General features: G+C 38.6%; 1 long non-coding RNA gene across 1 annotated transcript; it reads left to right on the top strand.

Moving 5' to 3' along the window:
* Window positions 1-1408: 1408 nt before the first annotated feature.
* Window positions 1409-8889, top strand: LOC308186149. The gene is made up of 3 exons (XR_013943930.1): window positions 1409-1498; window positions 3354-3497; window positions 8030-8889. It is a non-coding gene; the product is annotated as an uncharacterized lncRNA (long non-coding RNA).
* The last annotated feature ends 15620 nt before the right edge of the window (window positions 8890-24509 follow it).

The following is a 24509-nucleotide window of genomic DNA, read 5'->3' as shown; positions in this document are numbered from 1 at the left end:
TCCCTTATTTCATGTACGTGCATGAAGTATTTGAAAGTGGTATGGAAACAACAGAGGTAGGTTTCTTGTTTATCTGAACCATTCCTCATATAGCAGAAATCAGCATGTTTGTCAGACACTAAAACACTTCACTTTGGTTTTGGTTATAGTATGATCCCTGAATCCTTTGTAATACAATGAGAAGGTGTTTCTATACTGTCAAGAAAAGAGCTACTTTCTTCTCTTGTGGACTGTCCCCTTCAAGAGCTGGTTGGAAACATTGCATTGGTATGGACAGGCCTGTGGCAATCACTCTACTGGTGACCATTACCCCAGCACACAGAGTGTGGTAGAGAGGAGGGTGAAAGCTCCGTGTCTCCAGCTTGGGCTTCTTTGCATGTCCAGATGGACAGCTTTTGATCTTCCTTCCCTAATGTGCCACAAAGGGAAGTGAGTGGAAAGGAATGTTTCCTTTTAGACATAGCAATGCCATCCAGCCTCTTCCACGGGCAGGCAGCAGCTAGGAGGATGACGTGGTTGTTGTGATATTGCCATATGTAATGATGATCCAGTCTCTTGGAAAAACAGATTGTGATTCAAAAGGAAGCAACCCCCAGGAGTTTGTGAAATAGAATTAGGTCTCCTAACAACTGGTTCTGCTGGAAAATAACACTCTATATCAGGCCCTGTATATGAAGGCTGTATGTTTCCTCAGGGTTTGCTCAGAGCCAGCTGTGACAAGGCTTGAAGTTGTAAAAATCCTTTGCCTGGCAGAAGTCATTGAAGTAGAGTTGTGGCCACATTGACTTAGATGTAGTCAGTAATTCCTCAGTGAGTTAAATTAATAAACATCCAACCTAATTGGAGCATGGTCCTTACCTTCCTTCAGATCTGGAGCACTATTATTTTCTTGCTGATTATCTAGGAAACTGTATTGCAAGGACAGTTAAGAAAAAGCTAAATGTAATGATTTGATAAGACTGCTCTGAAAAAAAACCATCCTTTCTGGCATTGACTTCACATGGAAGGGGAAGAACAGCCTGGCCAGGTGGGTGCCATGGCATTAACAAAGAGCTGAAATTACTCACATGTTCATGCAAGTCGCAGATTAAAAAACACCCTAAGCAGTGGCGAATTTAGCACTTAATGTCTACAATTTGCATCCGATTAACATTTCAATCATTTCTTCATCTTAGGTATTATTTTTAAAACTTGCAGAACCTGTTAGACCGTTGTCCTTTTATGTGGAATAAACAACAGAAAAAGTTTCTCCCTCACAGCAGGCCTCAAAAACCAAAGCCTATGGACCCAATCCAAAATCCACTGAAAGCAATTTTCCCACTTAACTTGCTGGGTAAGTGGGAAATAACCAGCACAAGAGGACAATGATTAAACTGGCAAGATGATTTGGTCCCAATCAGCTCTGAATGACGTCTTTTAGCTGGGGCCCCGCTGCTGTTGTTACATCCAAGAGAAATCTGACCAAGGTGTTGGGCTTACACCTGTACGCTGCTGTTTGGTAAGATTGTTTTCCTACAGCTTTGTCCAGATGGATTTGCGCATTTTGGCATGTAAAATTAATGTATTTTAACATAACTTGAGAGCAAAAGCCAACATGACAGAGAAAACCTGTGGTGATGAATAAGGCTGGTGTGGCTCAGAAAGAGCTGTGAAACGTTGCAGTGGCAGTCCTGCGCTGTCATCGCACACCAAGCTGTGTAAAGTGATCTCTAAGGATCAGAGGCATTAGGAGATGAAGCTAGACAAACACACTTCTGCAGTAATGCATCTTTTGCTTTAGGTCTAAACCAAAACAAAAAGATCTTAAAATGATTCTCACTATATCCAGGTCCCAGCTGCTTCTGTTCCTCAAGAGAAAATACAAATATATATTTTTAATCACTACTCTTCTCAGTAAGTTACCTGGCTGCAGTATCCCTCTCTCACTGCCTGCTTTGGCCAGTCCAAAGGCTTTCATTATCAGAGCTTACCCAGGCTGCCCCTTCCCAGATGGGCTGGCATGATCAGCTCGGACCAGGTGACTGGCATGTTTGCTTTTTCACTGAGCAGAGCAGATGTGATCTGTCGTGACTTCTGTTAGTGTGACCTCTGCTGTCACACGAACGAGAGTGTAGTGGAATAAGTGGCTGTAACCAGGCTACTGGCATTTGTGCTGGAAGCTTATACGGTATAGCATGCTGACTTGTACTGCTCTGCTTTTCCCAAGAGTTTGGAAATCTGCTGCACTGAATTTGGGAATTCAACAATGTGAGCAGATTTAAAAAAAAAAAAAAAGTTGCCTTTGTTGCCTTTTTTTTCTCCTCAGCTGACCTGTTGTCCTGAACATAAAGTGGCTGTGCAATGCACAGTTTAATATGGTACCACACACTCAATATTTTAGATGTTGATTTTAGCAGGAAAGAAATAAAAACCAAATTTGCTTATCAGCTTTGAAGAAGAAGGGCTGTTGCGGAGTACAAGTATTATTTTTTGACACGTTTTCAGACCAATCAGAAGTTTCCATGTAGACAAGATCTAATTGCTATTTTCTGGTACCTCAAAGTAACATTGCAGGCAGCCGGGAAAGAAAAGCTGCTCTTCTCTTCTCAGCCAGAGGATGGAAAAAAGGAGAAAGGAAAGTCTCTTATAGAAAAACACTAGTCCTTTGTGTAAAGAGGTAGCAGATCCTCATTTCCATTTTAGCTGCACAGATCTCAGCTGCACTTTACATGGAAGTCGGGTGCCTGTAAAGGACTCCATGCAATCTTTCTATACATGTACTCACAGGAATGAGTCTGAGGCAGCTGTTGGCAGACAATGCAAACCACAGCCTAATGCATCTGCTTTAATTCACATGTGTTTTCTCCTAAGGTGGGTGAAAGCAGACGTGAATAATAGCAAGAGCTAGCCTGGTAAGGCTCTCTTCAATGGCTCGTTAAATGCTCAGGATTTTGTTCATAAATGAGAATCTAGAAGAAGGAGGTCATTGCAAACTAACTATCTGTACAACATAAAAGACTTCTTAAAAGTGCCAATGATAAAAGCTTTCATCCTTACTGATATGTGTTGTGAAACCCTGAATGCAGGAAGAGACCTTAGCCTGGTTTGGATAACTCAGATGCGTATCTCTTCCCCCACTGTCTAGGAAGAATTAAACCAGTTTATGATATTAGAATAGTGATACAGATCTGAAATATGAATATCTTGTTTTGAAAAGAGAGACAAATTGGCATAAGTAATTTTGTTTTCAAAAATAGTTTAGTTTCATTTTTAAACCCTGGCTTTCAGGAAAACAGGCTCTCTGACAGATAATGTTGCACCTGCAGGAAAATTCATTGATTGATGACACTCTGTATGTGTTCCTGTCTTTCTAGTCCTCACATTGAAGAGCTTTGCTTGTTTCACAAACACACCATTTCAGAGTGATTGGATGCCCAAAGAGAGCTGCATGTCATTGTGCTTTCAGTCTTGACATTGATTGATTGAAGAAGTCAGGAATAAACCTTCAGACACAGCAGGTACCATAGAAGTATCCATGGCTGCCAGGAACTGAACTGCTCTGAAGTCAGATGATTTCGGGGAGTGGGATGGGAGGTCGTTCCATGAGGGTGGGCAAATTACATAGCAAAGACCTTTTAGCTGTGTTTTCCAAACTCAGAAAATCTGGTATGCTGCCTTTTGTCTGGATATGAAAAATACTGTACTCATTGTTCACACAGGATCAGCTCAGAACAAATTCAACAGACAGCTACAGAGTGACAATATGTGAAAGCTAATAATAAATATGAATATAATAGCTAATATGAAAGCTAAAAATATTAAATTATTTTGTCATGGCTCAGGATTATCCATATACTCATATGTTGAAGAAAAATAGCTACAGAGTTCATAGTTTTACTCCAAACATCCTACATAATTGTCTTTTTCATGGCTTAGAAATATGTCTACACAGTTTTGTTGCTCTATCTCTGTAATCACTCAAAACATACCATTTTGAAATTTGGGGTTTCGAAATCACTTAACATTCAAATAAAATTGTGAAAAATTGTGCTTTTTTTTTTTTTTTCTCCTTGCATCTTGTAACTGCTAATGAAGTTTACAGGATTCCCTGGAGGTACAGTAAGGTGCATACATATATGGTCTATTCAGGTGACATTTGAAAAAAAATCTTAAGATATTCAGATATGTAAGAAAGACCACTATGTCCTGAGACATTTTCTTAATGTTATTTACTAGACCATGAACAATGTTTCTCCTTAACTTGTGTTCCCCATGACATAGGGACATGCAAACTAATGCATTGAGAGTAGAGTGAGGATAAGGTGCAGAAAAGCTGATGTCTGTCAGTGTGTAAGAACATCCTTCCAGTACTCTCTGGCTGTACCTCAGTGAAGTATAGCAGTGCTATTGTGTTTGCCAGCTGCTGGCCAGACACTTGAGCAGACTCATGGGATAACCAGTGTCTGGAATAAGTAGGTCAGAAGAGTAGCCTAGGTGTAACTTGGACAGAATTTTTCCAGATTTGATCTGTTGTAGGGAATAATTCCTGCGTATAGTCCATGAGCCAAAGGAGTCTCCCTATAGCTATGCCAGTAATAACATGGCTGCAACTGATGTTCTTCAGTGTGGTGAAGAACTCTTATAGAAGGCTTGCAATATCTAGACCTGTAAAGATAATGCTGTCTGATTTTTTTACCATGTGAAGTACCACAGAAATCTAGGAAATTTAACAAATCCATTTAGTTGCACAAATACCCATGCACAAGTGTGATCCAGGGACATATTTCTGTAACCCTCCACAAGTTTTTGAATATTTGATCAGAGATTTTTAAGGGTCCTATCAGCTGTAACCTGGTAACAGTTTATCATTACACATAACACACTAAATCCTTTTGTTTTTATACATTAAAGAATTAAGCCATTACACAGCCAAAGAGCAAACAGGCATGATATTTAACCAGGTCTAAATCATCACTCTAAATCATTTTGCATAATAGGTTGGCTTCTTGTACTGTACACATGAAGAGTTTGAATCCTCAGGAGGGTAGCTCACAACTCAAGGAGGGGACAACACAGAAGTAATCAAAACAGAGAGCTGTATATGGAGCTCCTCCAGCATACTGTCCCACCTTTGCCTAACAACATTTCTCAAACTGCCTTTGTGTTCCTTTCTTCCAGGTGCTGCATCAATTAGTTTAACTCAGAGATGACATTGCTTTATTCTTTATCTGTTTTACAGAAAGGACCCAGGCACCTTGTAATAAGAGCAATTATTTTTAAGCGTTTTCTTTAAAGCTTTCTCTTATTCCATATTGCTCACAACAAATGAGTTGCATCATTAACGAGATGAATCTCAGCTCATCTACATCAGCAAAGCCCCACTGACCAAATTTAGAAAAGGAGGCACAGATGCAAATCATTTATCTACACTCCAGTAAGAAGACAGCTTAGCATCAACACAGGCTTTGTAGCTGTATCTAAGACATGTTTGTAATAAATGACAAACTTAAAATGGAGTTAGGGTTCAGAACAGAGGCTATCGGCTTTAGATTAAATGAGATGTAGAAGGAACACCAGACAGGTTAAGGTCTAACCTTTATAAGGGCAGAGCTAATGATTAAAGGGTCCTGTGATAGGGTAGTAAGTCAATAAATTCAGGTAAACTAAGCTGTGGTTTGGAAAGGACAACAAAGCAAAGTTTGAAATGTGGCAATATTGCTACCTGTAACTCTCACCTATTAGGGGCTGCTGGTAAGGACAGGCATCAGATTTATGTACTGCTTGGTAGGGACAAATAATCTAACATTTAAAATGGGTTTTGGTACTGCTGAGATGACTTTTGGGATAATACTGGCTATTTAGTTGCACCTGAAGCTAGGCTGGCAGGCAGACACTGCTCATTTTGAACAGACTTAGACTGTTAATAACCTATATTGCAGGCTTGGTCCTCAAAAGTTTCCTGATGTGGGATAAAAGTATTATGAGGCGGTCTGTACTGTTTATGCCTGAATGGTTTGCATGGCTCAGCCAAGTGCTCTGGCAGAATTGGAAACCTACAAGTAGGTCTGTAGTATTCCAGGTCAAGCAAGGTCTTCAGTCAGGCTTGGGATTTCATCTTGCCTTTGGAAGACCAGAAGTGCTGTAACTGCATTTTCACCTCAGACTTTTCCTTGTGAGCCCTTTTGTTTTCTTGTCTTGGTGCTTTTCTTTCCAAGGAAGGTAGGTGGTCCTTTCAGTATGTATTACCAAGCACACCCTAGGAATTAGGTCACTCTATGTTAAAGAAAATTTCTTCTCCTCCACTCCAGTAAGTGACTACCACAACATAAAAATACTAATTTTTACTGCAAAGCAAAGATCAAGTAAAACAAAGGCAAAACTGTGCCTTACCCTTTGTTCAAAGCTACAGAGCCTGTATGGAGAACACCAGCTTTGGTAGCTTTGGTTCCTTCTTTTCCAAGACTTAAACAAACAAACAAAAAACAAAACAAAAAAAAACATAAAGGTGGTTTGAATTCCTGTTTTAGTTATATTTCTTGTTGCTTGAGCATACCAGTCTGCTCTTTCTGTATAGTGCCCTATGGTAAGGTGGAAAGTCTGTTAGACTATAACATGCACACACATACACACACACACACAGTGTAATCTTTATGCTTCTTCCAAAAAAACAGTGCAATATGTTTTCTAAATTACCTTGAGACACTTGGAATCAAAATAGTGGTATGTCATTCTCTGCTTTCCTGAGTGCATAAATTTTCATCCCGCAGTGCTGTTCTTTATGGTGCTTTCTAAAATAGCTAAACAAGTGAAAATTGTTTCCAATTCATCAGTTCTGGTAGTTTGGTAGCCTAGTAAAATAAATTTAGATTTTTAAGTCAGTTGGAACATCACATCAGTTACAGAAATATAAACTGCTCAGCACACAGCTGAGTGTACCATGAACTGAGGCAGAGCCCCACAAGGTCTTATCTCAATGCAATAGATATTTTTATGTTTCTTTTCTAGCCATGTGTATGATTTTCTCAGGCTGGTGGCACTAACTCCCTGGGTATGTACATGAGGATACTTGTGTGTGTCATTTGTTCTAGTGAATATACAAATGAGCAGAGCTAATGGCATATGTTCAAGAGAGTGGCCACCTGTGATATGTTTCTCTCTTGCAACTGGTAAAAATGAAAGAACTTGCTGTCCCTAGTCTCCTTGGGGAAAGGAGTGTTAGAAACATATTGCCAACCACAAAATGAGAGTCTGCTTGGCTTTCTCTTTTCTTTAACAGTTAGAAAGGGGGAAAAGATGTCTTCTTCCCTCAATAGCCATGAGGAAACACATCTTGTAAATAACAGTGGGGTAAGATACTTAATACACAATGCTAAATGATTATTCAGTGATCAAAGCACTCATTTGTGTTAAATGAGCAATCTGGTCTTTTGGTTTCCACTGTTCACATCTGACTCTGTTGCTATCTTATCAACAAGAAGAAAACCACTGGTTTATGAAATGCAATAGCAAAACCTAAAGGGAGCTGCCAAAATCCCTGCTAGGGTAAACGTTTATTCAGGCTCTTCTTGAGACAAAAGAAATACTTAAACAGATAGGAAAGCTAAGGATGCTCAACTAGATAATTTTTAAACTGTGAAATTCTCAGTTATTATTTTAAATAGGATGGACTATCTAAACTTTCTTCTTTGCGGTTAGAAAAAGTTTCCATCAGTCGAAGAGATAGGCTTTCTTTTTCTATGTTTGTGGTTCACAAAACATAAATGATATATATATATATGGTTATCATGAATTCAGTGGTTTAGGATTACTCTTGAAATTGTCACTAGCTTTACTGAGCTTTATGTGTACAGAGTAAATTAACTGATCACATATGACTTTAAAATAAATACATGTGCTATGCTAAGAGGGCTGTAATTAGTGTTTCCTTTGGTTTCTTGTTCTCAGTTCCGGCTTACTTAAGTACATGGTTCAGACAGCTGTAAAATAATATCTTTGGATTCACTACAGTTGTACAAATAAAGCCCTTGTCTATCTTACTGCCTTTTCACAGACCTTGCTGCATGGTGAAGGTGGATTGGATTCCAGAAAGAAAGCAAATTTTTTCCAGTTTGTGAAGCTCCGTGCTCCTTAATGATGTCTTACTGCAAGATGGTGGCTTGAGAGCTGAAATCTGTTACAGATTACCATGGTCTGTTTAAGATAAAGTAATCTTTCTCTTCGAAACAAAGAAGGGGAGCGCAGAGCAGAAAACAGGAAATCACCATTTTACTTTCTGAAAAAATCTGGTGAAGTATAATTGAGTTTTTCTTACAGAAACTTGTGGCTCTTTGGGGCTTTTTTTTTTTTTCCCCCAGAGAGAAAGGTAGTTTGCTTGTCAGAGAATAAGTTTAAATACAGAATGATAAAGTTTTATAGCTTATTTAGTACTTCAGAATACAAACATTGCCTTTTCTTTTTCTGAGAGTGACTCCTGTATGCAACAGTAATTGTGCTCTAGCTATACCTTCTGGCAAGTCTGATTTGCATGATTAAAAAGGGGAGATTTTACTATATTTTCTACTGTAGCATTTTGCCACTTCAGTGTTTCTAAAATAGCTCATATCATTTATTTTACAGCTGGGTTAACATTGACTAGGAATATAAAGCAGTAACATCATGACTTGCTGCCAGAAAAAAAAAAAAAAAGATATTAGTAAAAGTAAATGTTGGTATGAAGTAAATGTAAAAGGGCTGCTGCAATAAATTCAACTACTGTCTATTGTAGAGAATGTTATGCTGTGTTGTGGCTTTTTTTTTTTCTCCTCCTTGAATGAATGTTGAATCTCTGTAACCTTTAGAAGATCTGTTCAGTTTTGAAAACTATGGCATCTGAATATCAGGATAATATAAGCAAGTCCAGAAAGCTTGGCATAATCCACCTACAAGTATTTAGAGCACTTTAGGCAGAGCTGTGGATGGGTTTCCAAGGGATAAACTATGTTGTTGAGGTCAGAACTCCACTTAAGACAATATGGCCTAAATTTTGGGATGGTTGCCTTTCTTGAGTTTCTGTGGTTTAAGTGTTCTTAACTCAAGTGCAAAGCTAGTGACAGTGCAGCCATTTTACTTTCTTAACTGCTTGGGTGTTTTGTCTTGTCCAGGTAAATCTGGTAGATGCACTGAATTCTGGAAAGGCTTTCTCCCTATGTAGAGAGACAGTTATCTAACAAGTTTAATTCCTTTTGCAGTGCTGAGGATCAGTAGCTGGACTTGTGGTGACAGACAGTTTAGGTTTGTTTCCTGAAGGCAGTACATTGGTGACACTTGGTAGGTCCTGTTATTTCCCTTCAGATTGCATTTTTTTATTTCCCTTCAGATTGCATTTTTAAGTCTCTAAACTATTGTAGTGATATAGCATAACTGAAATACTCTGTCTCAGTAAATTTATTAGCCCGACATATCCAGGAGCCTAAGTCTGATGATTTTAACAGACTTTTTGTCTGTATACTGTATGGCCATAGCTATAGTATTCAACTTCTACATGATGTTTCTAGAGGGGGTAGGAGATTCTCAGTTTTCGTAAGTTCCTAGTATTAAAATTCTGACTATGTTACATATTTATTTCTGTAGTGAGAAACATAGCAACAGAAGCAAGGTTTCAGAAGGCATACAGTGACCTTGTTCAAGGGCTTTTGAATACCAAGCTTGTTAATATGTGCAAGGTCAACATGAAAATTATGAGCAGAAAGCTTAAATGGCTGGTAGTTGTTATACAGCTGAATAATGGAAGATTGTATTCTCTAGACAGAAAGAAGTATAAAAAGAACAGCATTACTGTAAGCTTGTTATGTGTATAACAGTACAGCACTAAAAGACACATGTTTAGCAGCCCAGTGATTTTGTCTTTTATTTAATTCTTGTCGTGTTGGTTTACCTGCTTGTTCATGTGTCAATGCCTGTATGACATTAACAAAGTACAGTTCAGCTATAATACAACTAAGGTTAGTTTTGCTCAATGTATATTTAAGCCAGTTGTAATCACAGGTCACTGCAATTTGCAGTTTCTAATTTGCATCTGTGCTCTCTCTTACTGATGTAATCTTTGGCAGCTAATTCTGATTTTACCAGACTATTGCAATTATCCTTACAATCTGTTAATTACTAGACCTTAGAGTACAGCTGGAAAAAAATCTTAAAGAAAAACAAAGTGGTCCATTTACTACATTGTTAATACTGTTAAATTAGAGGCTTTTCTAGAGAACTCAATCCAATGCATAAAATTTGGAAAAATAATAAATGTAAATGCTTTGAAATGCACACTACACTGATATATTTGGCAGAGGAGAGCTGGACAGCCGTTAGACCTATACTGTATGATTTGTAAGAAACACTGAACTTATTGAAAAGGGATGTAAAACTATTACAACAGTGCATTGTAGCTTTGCATTTTCTCAGGAGAGTTTTCCAACTGAATTTGTGTGTATGGGAGGCAATGTATCCATAGCATGCCAAATACTGTTATTTGGTTAGTTTGGATAGCTGGTTATGGGGGGGCTGCAGAGATCACTGGCTGTGTAGGGAAAGTATATAGATTTCTTCTGCACCTAGGTACTTCGGTTCAGTGCTGTGCAGAGCTAAGTTAACTCAGTAATAACAGACTTTTTGTCTGTATATTCTATGGCCATAGCTACAGTATTCAGTTTCCACATGATGCTTCTAGAGGGGGGAGGAGATCCTCCCTCCTCTTCAGTGCTTTCTTTTATCATAGCTCTTCCAAAATCCTAAGAGACAAAATATACAAGGAGAAATAAGTGGAGAGCCACCAGAAGTGTGTAGAAAATATCTTGGCGTATGAAGAAGCATTAGTGAGATGGAACCAGGAGATCCTTTTAAATTGAAAAGGAATGAAAAGAATTAAAGGATTGAAGGCTAGACTGTATGGAAGAAAGAACTGGGTAGAAGAAGATCACAAAAATAAGCAAACTGTAATCCCAGGACTAGGACACACTTTGGACTGAACTGTAGTTCTTCTCTTTACATCTCAAACAGATATAATTTCTCCTTGTACATTTTTCCACCTTTATACTGCTGAGTTCAGTTGCTTTGTTGCCACTGTTTGCAGTTCTATTCATGTTTAGCTTCCATGGACAGTTATTTGGATATATCTGGAGACAACAGGTCACCCTGTGTCCCATGCTGTGGATTTTCATGTACCTGCCTAGTGCTGAAAGGTTGCCAAAGTGCCTCAGAGAAGAGAGGCTTTAACAATGGCTTTCTAGAGAAGTTGTGCTGGGCTTCTCATGCAATGGCATTTAGAGGCTGATGCAGGTCAGGGAGAGGTCATGATCAGAAGAAATGTGCACCTGTATGGCTGCTGTGACAGCAATCCAATGGACTAGCAGTGTTATGGAGCTTCCTGAGCAGAGGTGAACAAGGTACTTGGGCAGAGGGTATGACAAAGGGATGGACAGGACACTGTGCCACCTAGAAGCAGGCAGGTTTCAGCCCCAGGCTGACAGCCTGTTGTACTTTCAGCAAGCTGATGTTTTCATTCTAATGAAGCATGTAGCCCATTGTGGCCTAGGCAGACTGATTTGGAAATGCAGTTGATTCAATGTTCAGTATGAGTTCTTCTTAACTGTAGCTGGTGACTGAGGTTTTGTTTGTTTTTTGTTTGTTTATTTTGTCATGTCATGGCAGAAAATGTAGCACTTTTAACAGCTTTTTGGAACACTAGTTAAGACCTGTGAAATCATAGAAGAGAAGATCAGAAATCTCTGATTATCTTAGAAACTGTGAAACAGTTTTCAATCTTGTTTAATACTTTTGTGAAACAAACTTAAGCTTTGATGGTGGAACTGCATCATTTCAAAAGTAAGAACTGGATATATATTGGAATTTTTAAGCTCTTTAATTATTTTTTTTTTAAGACCAAATGGAGATGGCTTAAAATGAATCATTTTGATGCCGTATCAAATCTGCAGTGGGCAGGGAATTGAGATAGTCATTGTTTTGTAGAAACAGCTTCAGATGAATATAGTCTAATACATTATGATTACAATTATAGTCAGACATATTTTCTGTATTTTATCTATAGTTATTATCACAGGTGAGAAAGTGTGTTTAATGATTTTTTTTCCCCCATATCAAATAACTATGCCAAGAAATTGCTATAGTTAGCTATAAGGCCAGGTTTATAAGAACAAGTTCTTCATCCATTTCTTTAACCCCTTGGGAGTTTGGTTTGTAATGACCTCTGAAAACTATAGATTTGTATTGATGTTTCACAGGAATATGTAAGGTGGAGTAAATTTCTGATCTGTTGTTCTGCCATACAAGTATAAAACTACTCTCACATTCACAAAATGTTCAGTTTCTTGTGATTTTCAACTAGTTGTGCCATGCAAGTGTCTCTTCTTGTCTCTCAGTTGTTCACTTCTGTCGGCCAGATCTTACAAAAGCTTATTGCATGTGAGTACTCAAGTAAGTATTGCATTTACACCAAGGAATTGTCCAATTAAATCAAAGTGCATGTTGGATCAAATCCAAGAACCATTAAATCAATTGAAGTGCTTCCACTGACTTCAGTGGAAGTTGGATCCAAGCCATTATGTTTGCAGCTTTCCAAAAGTACCATCAGTTATATCAAATACACCTACTTAAATTCAATTAAGAATAGAATAAAATCTTCCAATGTTTTACAAGACATTAAAATGTTTCTTCATACAGGAGTAAGAAGATGTGATGTCACTCTGTACCTTAGAAAATTTTTGAATGCTATGTTATAAAATGCTATGTTATAAGATCTAATTAAAAAAAAAAAAAAAAGAAAAAAATGCTATTGCAAACCTAATAGGGGAAAGCAGATAGGTTAAGAACTGACTGAAGGTTATCAGAATTGCTGTTACTCCAACCTTACTTGTTTGCCATTTTGGTTCATGAGCATTCTATTTGCATATAGACTGTAATGTAGATTTTCTATCGTAAAAGTTTCGAGTGGATTCACCTGAACTGATCATAAGAATGAACTTTCATTAAAAGAACTTTTGCAGTTCTGTATTCGGCATAATAGATATGACCTGAATTGAGTTACTCCTAAATTCCTAAATTAGGGTTGCTGTACATGTCTAGAAAATAGTTTCATTATATTGTTTCCTGAGGATTTTTAAAATGCTGCATCATGGGTGAATGGAAAAGGAGTGTTGATGCAATACTACTTCTATGTAGGTGCACAGTTCTTTGAAGCTTTCACAGTAAGATCAAGAACAATAGGAACATCTTTAAGGTTCATTCTTAGTAATCCATAATCTGCTAAATGAGATCTCTATATGTTATTGAAAAGATGCATTAAAAAAAAAATTAATTGGCCATTGCAGATTTTTAGACCACTTGCTTGCTATTTTATCACCTCTTACCAACAAACAAACAAACAAAAAAAATACAACAACAAGAGTCAATTCTTTGAAATTGACCATGGCTATCAGGGGAGGTCCCAGTCAACTGGCGGCTAGCAAACATGACACCCATCTACAAGAAGGGCTGGAGGGTAGACCCGGGAAACTATAGGCCTGTTAGTTTCACTTCAGTGCCAGGGAAGCTCATGGAGCAGATTATCCTGAGTGTCATCACGCGGCACTTGCAGAGCAACCAGGCGATCAGGCCCAGTCAGCATGGGTTTATGAAAGGCAGGTCCTGCTTGACGAACCTGATCTCCTTCTATGACAAAGTGACGCGCTTAGTGGATGAGGGAAAGGCTGTGGATGTGGTCTACCTTGACTTCAGTAAGGCTTTTGACACCATTTCCCACAGCATTCTCCTCAAAAAACTGGCTGCTCTTGGCTTGGACTGGCATACGCTTTGTTGGGTTAGAAACTGGCTGGATAGCTGGGCCCAAAGAGTCGTGGTGAATGGAGTCAAATCCAGTTGGAGGCCGGTCACTAGTGGAGTCCCCCAGGGCTCAGTACTGGGGCCAGTCCTCTTTAATATCGTTATCGGTGATTTGGATGAGGGGATTGAGTGCACCCTCAGTAAGTTTGCAGATGACACCAAGTTAGGTGTGTGTGTCGATCTGCTCGAGGGTAGGAAGGCTCTGCAGGAGGACCTGGATAGGCTGGACCGATGGGCTGAGGCCAACTGTATGAGGTTCAGCAAGGCCAAGTGCCGGGTCCTGCACCTGGGGCATAACAACCCCAAGCAGAGCTACAGGCTGGGAGATGAGTGGTTGGAAAGCTGCCTGGCAGAGAAGGACCTGGGAATACTGGTTGATAGTCGGCTGAATATGAGCCAGCAGTGTGCTCAGGTGGCCAAGAAGGCCAACAGCATCCTGGCTTGTATAAGAAACAGTGTGGCCAGTAGGGCTAGGCTTTACTTGGCTCTGGTGAGGCCGCACCTCGAGTACTGTGTTCAGCTTTGGGCCCCTCACTACAAGAAGGACATCGAGGTGCTCGAGAGAGTCCAGAGAAGGGCACCGAAGCTGGTGAGGGGTCTGGAGAACAAGTCTTACGAGGAGCGGCTGAGGGAGCTGGAATTGTTCAGCCTGGAGAAGAGGAGGCCCAGGAATGACCTTATTGCTCTCTATAGGTATCTTAAAGGAGGCTGTACCAAGATAGGGGTTGGTCTATTCTCCCACGTGCCTGGTGACAGGACGAGGGGGAATGGGCTAAAGTTGTGCCAGGGGAGGTTTAGGTTGGATATTAGGAAGAACTTCTTTACTGAAAGGGTTGTTAGGCATTGGGATGGGCTGCCCAGGGAAGTGGTTGAGTCACCATCCCTGGAGGTCTTTAAGAGTTATTTAGATGTAGAGCTTAGTGATATGGTTTATTGGAGGACTTGTTAGTGTTGGGTCTAGACTGGGTGATCTTGGAGGTCTCTTCCAACCTAGATGATCCTGTGATTCTGTGAAATAATTGCTCAGAAATACCAAGCATAACAACTTTGATTCTCTGCAATTTCTAAATAATTTAGGTGGCAACCTATACTGCGTGATGGCCAGAAAGAACCATAAGTTAAACTGTTTTTCTGAATCAGTGTACTTCTGGAAATTAACCCTTGGTGAAGAGTTACTCCACTGTGGGTAAAAAGTGACATCTGAAGGAACCACCTCCATTAGGTAAAATATATATTTAGCTGCAATAAATGTAATGGGGCAATGGAAATAATTTTTTCAGCCTTTTTACTGGAACAAGTAGTCATGTATTTCAGGATAGGTGAATAACTTTTCTGACATGCACTTGAATTTAACAACTTCATTTAATCTATTTATTTCAGAGATGAGTGGGATCATTTTGGTAAAATGCAGGTACAGTGCTGTCAGCAGTGTTGCAAAATCATCCTAATTATAACGACCTACACTGTGAGCTCTGCAAGTTGTTCAGGAAAACATTTACCAGTGAAGTACTGTAGTTCAAAAGGAATGTGAGAAAAGACATTATGCCAGCTGTTTCAAACTGGCACTGTGCAGCTCTTGGGAAGGAGCACTTGCCTCCAAATGCAGTGTTGGTGACAGCTGGTGAGCAGGTAGTTGACTTTAATATTAGTCTTGCAGTTACATTGTGCTTACTGACTGTCATGTACTTTAAGTAAGTAATTTATGCTGTGAGGTTCAGCATCTCTTTCCGTTTGCAAAGTGCTCAGGAGGAGTTTATAGTGTAGTTGTCTATTGTTATTTATAATTCCATGCTGAAAAAAACACTAAATGATCTTGTTCTGCAAACCAATCATTAGAAGATTATTTCAGGTATTTGTCATCCCAGGCTTGTTGGTTCAACTTGATCAGATGTTTAGCTTACTAAGAAAATGTAAAGTTATGCTTAAGAACAGGTTGTTTTAAAGGAGGATCTAGATTTCTTGAGTAGCCCAGACTCATTTGAAAAATATGTTGTATATCATAACTGAAGCTATACATGTAGAAACCAGAAATGGAGGGTAGTTTTCCAAACTTCTTTAGGAAAGGATATTTGATTTAACAGCTTGTACTATAAGCCAATTTTGAAAGTTCTAGTAAAAGGCCTTAAAAATCTACATATAAGTAAGAGAAAAATAAATGGAAGTGGTGAGACCCATTCCAGAACCATGGATAGACTGGCTTATACAGTTCTGCTATCTCTGCTGCCTTCAAAGTCTAGATCTTCTCTAATGTGACATTCCATTTTTATGAAGTTTCTCCTGAATTATTTATTTTTTGAATCAAAGTTCTTAATTTAGTTATATTTGGGCAAGACTTCTAGCAAAATGCACACAACTAATAAATGGAAAACATTCTTGTGAAGTATAATGCCGCTACTCTCAAACTTAAAAAATATATCTCTTGCAACCCCTAGAAATGTGGCATTTCCTCTTTATATAGTCAACCAATAAAATAATGTTCATATGATTAGTCTGATGGAAAACATCAGCCAGAATGCATATAGTTTGGCAACATCTGAATGGGTGAAAGTGCTTTCAGCTACAGCTTGTCCAGCTGTCTGTAGGATGCTCTTATTCCTGCCTAAAGTAATAAAAAGAAACTATGAAAAGAGAAGGTTTGAAATAGTTTACAACAGGAATATTCACATCCTGCAGTATCCTTATAAAGCACCCAAGCTACAAACCATAAGATGTATTTAATTGTGTTAGGTGTTACTAGACATGATAGTGGTTTTGTACAAATAAAAAAAAAAAAAAAAAAGAAAAGATATAAGCTTAGATTCTAATAGCTGAACTGTGCAAATTATCAATATACTGAAGAGTATGAATAATTGCATATCAAACACTTTCAAGGCATTGAAATAATTCATGATTAAGAATGAAAGCCAACTTATCTGACACCAAATGTTCCTTTGCAAATGTAAAGAACAGATATGACATTCAATTCAACAAGTCCAAAAAAAAAAAAAAAAAACCAGTACTCAAACTCTAGGTCAGGATCTCAGCTTCCATCTATTCTTCAGTACTTTCTAACAAACTCCGTAGTGGGCTTATTCCAAACACTGGATTTGAATTTAAAGTTTGAGAAACTTCAGAACTGAAGTTCAAAAGCTTGTTCCTAGGGTTTGCCTTCTCTCTCCTTAACCTTCCCCTAAACAGAGGCCAATTTAAACATTCCTTGTTCAATAGAACACTAGGATGGCAAAGCAATTTTTAACCTAGCCAAAAGGACCTCCGTTCCCTCTTTGTGTCTCCATTTATACTCCTGTTTCTGCTCAGCAGTATCTATAATAATAGCATCCGCTCTTTCAAGTGTTCCTGGCCATTTCTGCACAGGTGCAGAACTGACAATGCTCGAAAACTGTGTATGGTACTTTTAAAAGAGGAATCCATTCCTGTGTTTTGCAAGCTAATCCAAGGAGAGAATGGGGAAAAAACAAACTTTCTTTCAAAAACTTTAAAAGCAAAACAAAGCCTCTGTTTAAGTAACAGCAGAGGGATAGCTTCAAGAACAGTTCTTTTCCTGCATTAACGTATTCTTGTCACTGAATGTACAGGTCAGAGGCAGAAGTAATAATAAGACACATGAAGATTTTGTGTATACATTGGAAAATTACAGTAATAGTAGAATGGGCTGAGAACACTAAGCACAGTCCATTTCCTAGCAGATGTAGGTTTTTTTCCTGATACTAGGTATTCGTGTGATGTTAAGAATCTTAATCTTCATAATGGAAACTACATCAATTCTATTCATAATCCCAAATACATTGGTACTCTCATGTCCAATTTTAATCCTTCCATTTTCAGTACTATTACTTGGGCTGTACATTCTTTGTTTAATACACTGAATTTGCTCTCCTTGTAGGAAACTTTGAGTTCTCTTCCTGTTCAGATGTTCCTGAATTTAAGCAAAAGCAGATTTAAATTTAAGCAAAAAAATTAAAACAGGCTAAGGGAGAAGATGACAGCATTTAGACGGTTACCCTATTGTAGTAATTTGGTCAGTTGTAAGCTGATTTTATGAATTGGAATAATAGTAATCACTATTGTGTTTTTCCCTTTGTTAAAGTTTTGAAAATGATATTGCAGTTTGACATATCTCATCAAGTTAATGCCATTATTACTAAAAGTAAAACTTTCCTAAACTTTCCTACTTTGTACTCTGCTTATTCTAGGTGAATTTACAGTTCCCATGTGTCAGTTTGATAGTACAAAAGGTAAAATCCTGTAGTTGTTTTAAACACACTTATAGACAGTGGCAGAGCAGGTTTCTACATCTATAACAGATCCTCAGAAAAAAACAACAGGTAGCACAACACATTATGGTGTCTAATTTATGCAAACAGTATTGAAGCAAAGCTGAAATGGTTTAAACCTATCCACCTACTACAGTTAGTTAATGTTACTAGGAGCCTTTAGGAGAACTCAGTGTCATTCCTGCCAGAGTGCTGGCAATATTTTTAAGTGAAGTCATATGAATCTGTTTTAGCTTTATGAGAGAGGATCCCTTTTTCCTTTTCTCTTCTTTTTCTGTGTCAGAGTGGCTTTGTTTCCAGCCTTAGGTAAACTAAATTTAAAGTTACTTTTTCAGTACCATGGGTAAAATTCACCCAAAGACTGCCTTGTCTTCATCATAAGCAATCTCCTGTATTATTGGAGATAGTCTATGGAAGGCTCATGTTCCTTTCCTTGTAAATAAATATGGTGGTAAAGACAGAATGGGCTTGTTTTTATCCCATTTCAAACATCAGCACTCAGCTGAAAGATTTTGGGTGTATTTCTAATCATCTAAATCTTTAAAAGCATTTTTTTTAACCTCCTCATTTTTCTGCTTGTCTCCTTTGTCTCCTTAATTTATTTATTATCTCTCAGAATTTTTATCTCCACTGATAAACAGAATTCCTTTCAAATACATCACCTGGTAGGGGTGGGATGTGGCCATTTTCACACAAGATTTGTTTTGGAAGTCTCTTCCTAGAAGATCACAGACTCTCCAGAAAACTGTTTTCTGATGTTCAGGAGGAAACTCCTGTGTTTCTGTTTTTTGCCCACTGCCTCATCTTGTCACTGGGCACCACTGAAAAGAGCCTGGCTACATCATCTTAGCACGTTGCCTTCAAATATTTCTATATGTTGAAGAGACCCACTCCCCTCCCCCCAACGCCTTCTCTCCTCCAGGCTGAATAGTCCCAGATCTTTCAGGGTTTCCTTTCATATGACATACGATCCAGACCCTTTATCATCTTCGCTTTCCTTTGCTGGAGTCTCTGTTCTATGTCTGTATCTCTCTCGTACTGGGGAACCCACAGCTGGACACAGTACTCCAAGTATGGCCTCAGCAGAGCTGAGCAGAGAAGAATTACCTCACCTCTCTCTCTCTGTCTGCTGGCAATATTATGCTTACTGCAACCAAGGATACTGTTAGCATAGTTTGTGGCAAGGGCTCATTGCTGGGTCATGTTCGGCTTGGTGTCCCAAGGAGCCCCAGGGCCTTTTCTGCCAGGCTGCTGTCCGTTCAGTTGGCAAACAGCATGTACTGGTGCCTGGGGTTGTTGCACCTCAGGGGCAGGACATTGCCCTTCCTCTTACTGAACTTCATCAGGTTCCTGTCAACCCATTTCTTCAGCCTGTCCAGGTCCCTTTGGGTGTCAGCACAACCTTCTGGTGTATGGGCAACTCCTCAAGATTTGAAACCATCAGCAGACTTGCTGAGGGCACACTCTGCCCCACCATTCAGATCATTAATGAAATGTTGAACAGAAACAGACCCAGCATTCATCCCTGGGGTACACCACCTCTTACTTGCTTGCAGATAGATTTTGTACCACTGATCACCACCCGCTGTGCCCAGCTTTTCCACCAGTTTTCAGCATCCCTCACTGTCTGCTCATATGGGCAACACTTCTTCAGATGGGGCTCCTATAGAAGACAGTTGAAAAAGCCTTAGTGAGGTCCAAGGATTCAATATCCACTGTACTCCCCTCATCTACCAAACCAGTCATTTCATCATAAATTCTTATCAGGTTGGCGTAGCATGACTTCCCCTCAATGAATCCACGCTGATTACTCATGATCACCTTATTGTGCTTCACGTGCTGGAAATAAATGGTCTCCAAAATTAGCTGCTGCATCACCTTCTGAAGGATCAGCCTTTAGTTCCCTGGTTCCTCCTTCTTGCCCTTCCTGAAGACACGAGTGATATTTTCTTTCCTTCAGTCCTCAAGCACTTCTCCCGATCACTGTGGTCGATCAAGGATTACTGAGAATGGCCTTGCAATGAGGTCGGCCAGCTTCCTTAGCAGTTGTGGTTACATCCCATCAGGGCCTGTGCTATTATTATTGTTATTTGCACTTGAGCTTTTCTTTGTTTTTCATCATATTTTCTCCCCCTACTCTTCTGAGGAAGGGTGAGGGAGTGGCGTGGTGGAGCTGAGCTGCCCATTGGTTGTCAAACAACCATAGTGTGCTTGAATATTGTTTCCATATTCCTTCCAGGTGACTGGCCCCCTGTTTCCTTCTTATATTAGAGCTTAGCCAAGATCATGTTCATTCACACAGGCCCCTCAGCATTTTGGCCTAACTTCCTACTCACTGGGTTGGATTGCTCTTCAGTTAAGAGGAAGGGATCCTTGAATATTAACCAGCATTTTTGTGCCCCTCTTTCCTCAAGGGCCTCATCCCATGGGACTTTTTGCAAGCACATATTTGAAGAAGCCAAAGTCTGCTCTCTGGAAGTCCAGAACTACTTTTTGCACTATTCCCTTCTCTATGGGTTGTGAACTTCACTGCCTCATAGTCACTGCAGCCAAGGCTGCCTTTGGCATTCACATTCTCGGTTAGCCATACTAACCTTGCTCGTTAGTATGAGGTCCAGAAGAGCACCTGTCCTTGTTGGATTCCCTTTCAGGAAGTTCTTATCTGTGCTCCCCAGGTGGACTGCTTATGTCTGTTGTGTTTCTTCTCCAACAGACATGGTGGTTCAAATCCCCCACGAGTACCAGGGTCTCTGAAAGTGAGGCTGCTCCTATCTGTTCATAGAAGGCCTCATCCACTTTTTCTTCCTACTTTTGTTTTTGTTGTTGTTTGTTTGTTTGTTTGTTTTTGTCAGTTTAACATTGGGAAGAAAAGGGAAAAAAAAATGAAAAATAAAAATCTTAAAAGTTTACCAGACCAGATAACTTGAAGTTTATCTGCCTTTATTCTGCAGGAAATCCAGCAGGGTCTGAGTATTATTCTTCTCTATTGAACTGATGAGATTTAGTTTAGAGAGTTCAGCTTTTAGCAATCTTTGTATTCAGAGACTGACAGCAGTGTGGATCAAAAATTAACTTCCAAGAGACATATCTCAGTGGTCACTTTTGCCCCTGGATGCCTACAGCGTATTTGTTCACACAAAATTAAATATAACTTGTAAAGAACAGAGAATGTTACATTTCTTAGTGCTGCACAGTTGCAGATCTACAATATTACGGCTTCCAAATTTGTCAGTCATTCAATTTCTGATTGACTTACTTTGAAATTGAGATGCCTAAAGGGACTTGTTTTACCCTTGCATAATAGAGAATTTGCTTCTGGGTTCATGTCTCATTTGTCAGAATAAATGCTGCGCTGTTCATAACTTACTGGGATGATCAGTCTGACTTAAAGAGTAAACACTATGCAACCAATTTTATCCCTATGTCTGTATTGCGATAGTAATCAATTTTATCCTTATATTTGTATTGCAATAGGCTTGATCTTGAGTTATTTCATAAGGTATAAATTTTCCTGACCAAGTATTTTGTGGATCCTGGAAAGCTGTACAGGTGAAATAGGTAACACCTAAAGAAGGTAACTTTAATACCAGCTCTGTGTATTACCTAGATATGCTTCATTTAATTTATTATTCTTTTTTTTTTTTTTTTCTGAAATCATCACAAATTTGAGTGAAAGTTAGTGTAGGTTGTTTAGATAAGATTGTTCTGAATATTGTGCAAGGCCCCAGAGTTGCTTAAAGTTTCAAAAGCCGCTGTGTTGCAGAGATCTTTATGCTTTGTCTCTTCTCTCCTTAGATATCTGTAATTATTTCCACTTGGATGTTTAAATGATGATCTGCTGGCTGTTGTCATTAAAGAAGTAATTTTTCTCCAGTCCCTCTGTTTTCCCTTGAAAGACTGAGCTTTGATTTCTTTCTGGGTACTATTTCTTGACTTTTTCCACCCAGAGTGGTCCTATATGCACCCTAAGAAATAACTCTTATTCAAGCATCCTGATTTGATTTGTCATCTGTATATTTTTCTGGATTAGAACTGCAGTCATCCTCCTCAAACAAAATCTTATGGAAAATCAATGACAAGAAGAAAATGCAAAAGGTTTTTAACACATCAACATGTTTTTATGTCTCACTGAGGCATTTTGTTTTCTTAATTGTTTGGATCTTCTTAGTTCAATTAAACAAAATATGAGACTGGAAGTCCAATTTTCCAGCAGCATCTACATGTTTTTTTCCTTCCCACAGTCTTTCATGGAATTTCCTTTTCAATCTAGTGAAAAGGTCTGATTAGTCCCATGCCCCATGGTCATGATTAAAAACTGTTTCCAGTTGCTAAACAGGATGCTAGAAGCACTTGGTTCTGCTCTGTGCCTTCTCCTTTGAAATGCTTATTTTGAGAAGGGGAAACAAGTATCAAATATCTCTCTTATTTTCCTAGGTACTTCTTTTAGAATTAGCTTGGCACAGGGATGCTTCAGTCACGTCTTTAGTAAGTGGGCCTAAAGAGATTTCTTGTGCCAAATACTTGCAAAGAAATATTTTAGGAGATGCAAGTGTCAAGCAAAGTGTCAAACCAGTGGGAGCACTCACCAACTTTGCTCTTGAACTTTCTGTTCACATGATGGTCAGTTCACATTGTGGATATATCAAATTCATTACGCATATCTGTATTCAACTTTTAAGCATGTGCTGTCTACTTGTCTGAGAGGACTGAATGTGAGGCATTACAACTTCAATGGACAGAGCTATTAAAGCTGTGGTTTCAACGTGGCTTTCCAACATGTACAAATCCCAGCAAAAATTGGACAGGGAAAAAAAAGTTTGTATTGCTGTTTTTATGGCTTCCTATTCAGTGATATATTGGAAGCAGATAGTAAAAAGTACTATGAAAAACAAACTTACACAATATTAAAAATAAATAAATAAAATTGTTTAGGAGGCTTGGTTTAGGTCCCAGACCTACAATACTAGGTAAAGCACAAAACGGCAAATTAACAGACAGTGTTCCAAAGAGCTTAAGGTTAAATGTAAGCTAAGCAACAATATATAACTGTGTTCTGTTCTTCCTCTATCTTGTCTGATTAGATAAAGTATCACATAATGGCTCAGCTTCACTCATGTGGGAACAACTGAGATCTTAGTTGCATTTGCAATTAATACTTATAAGGGAAAAAAAAAGATGTTAATGAGACAAAAGGGCTGCTTTCTCACTGAATGCAGTAGTCTTTGAAAATGTTGATAGTTCATGACAATGACTTTATAAAATTGCATTCAACATAAAGTTGTCTGTAGCTAGAGACAACATGATGAATACTTTATTGTTAGTGACATTATAACTAAGGTGTGAACTGGCAGGGCATTTGTGATCCCTGTTTCATAATATGTAAATATAACTTAACTAAACTCTCAGGTACACCACAGAAGCCAAGACATTGGACATCTTTTAAAGAGAAATTATTCAAAGTTTAACCTATTACAATTTGGAGTGAAACTTTACATCACAACTCTACTATTTAGTAAAATAATCATTTTCTGAGAGATATTAAAGAGCTTTACTCTTATAACAAAGATCCTTTGAGACAATTGTTCACACCTAATGTAATATGTGATACAGTTACTGATATGTGGAATTGTTTTGCAAATATCTCCACTTGACACTTCTACAATAGTGAGGTCAACTTCTTTGCAAAAACTTTGTGGCCCAAAGAGGCCCAGGATATTAATTATGAGAAAATAATCATGGAAATGCACAGGCAGCAACATCCTCCCAGCCCACACTATTGAATTTAGTAAGAAGTATCACAGTCCTTAAATGTCAAGAATAATTTCAAAATGATCCTCAAAGTTATTAGTTTCTTAAAAATTATTTCTGAATTTCTCTGCTTCTCAACCCTCACATGAAAATAACCCTCTAAATTTTAAAATGGTGTTTGACTGCTACCCACACCTTCTCACTCCAGAAGAAATGTCTGGCAAGGAGAACTATGAAATGAGTAATACTATCAAGATATGCACCAATCAGAACATGTGGAGTAAGCAGATATGACAAACTTATCTTCCAGCCTGGAGTTGACACCCTTCTTCACAAAATCAGAACATGCAGAATATTTGGAAGAAAAGCTAAATTATCCAGTTTCTGCAACTTTGTGATGGATTTGCAATGGCAGTAGGGCTACATCAGAAATGTGGTGTGAGAGGAAGAATTATTCAGAGAAAAATGACCTTGTTCACACTACAAACTGCTAGAAGATCTGTATTTCCAACTTACTTTAATTTCAGACCATGATAATTCTACGTAAAGGTGTATTCACAGAATCACAGAATGATAGGGATTGGAAGGGACGTTGAAAGATCATCTAGTCCAATAACTTGGTAGAAAACTGTGAATTTCCTT

The sequence above is a fragment of the Anser brachyrhynchus genome (genome assembly GCF_964034855.1).
Source record: "Anser brachyrhynchus genome assembly, chromosome: Z".
NCBI lineage: Eukaryota > Metazoa > Chordata > Aves > Anseriformes > Anatidae > Anser > Anser brachyrhynchus.
Note: the sequence above shows the minus strand (reverse complement) of the source record. Positions and strands in the feature narration are given on the sequence as shown.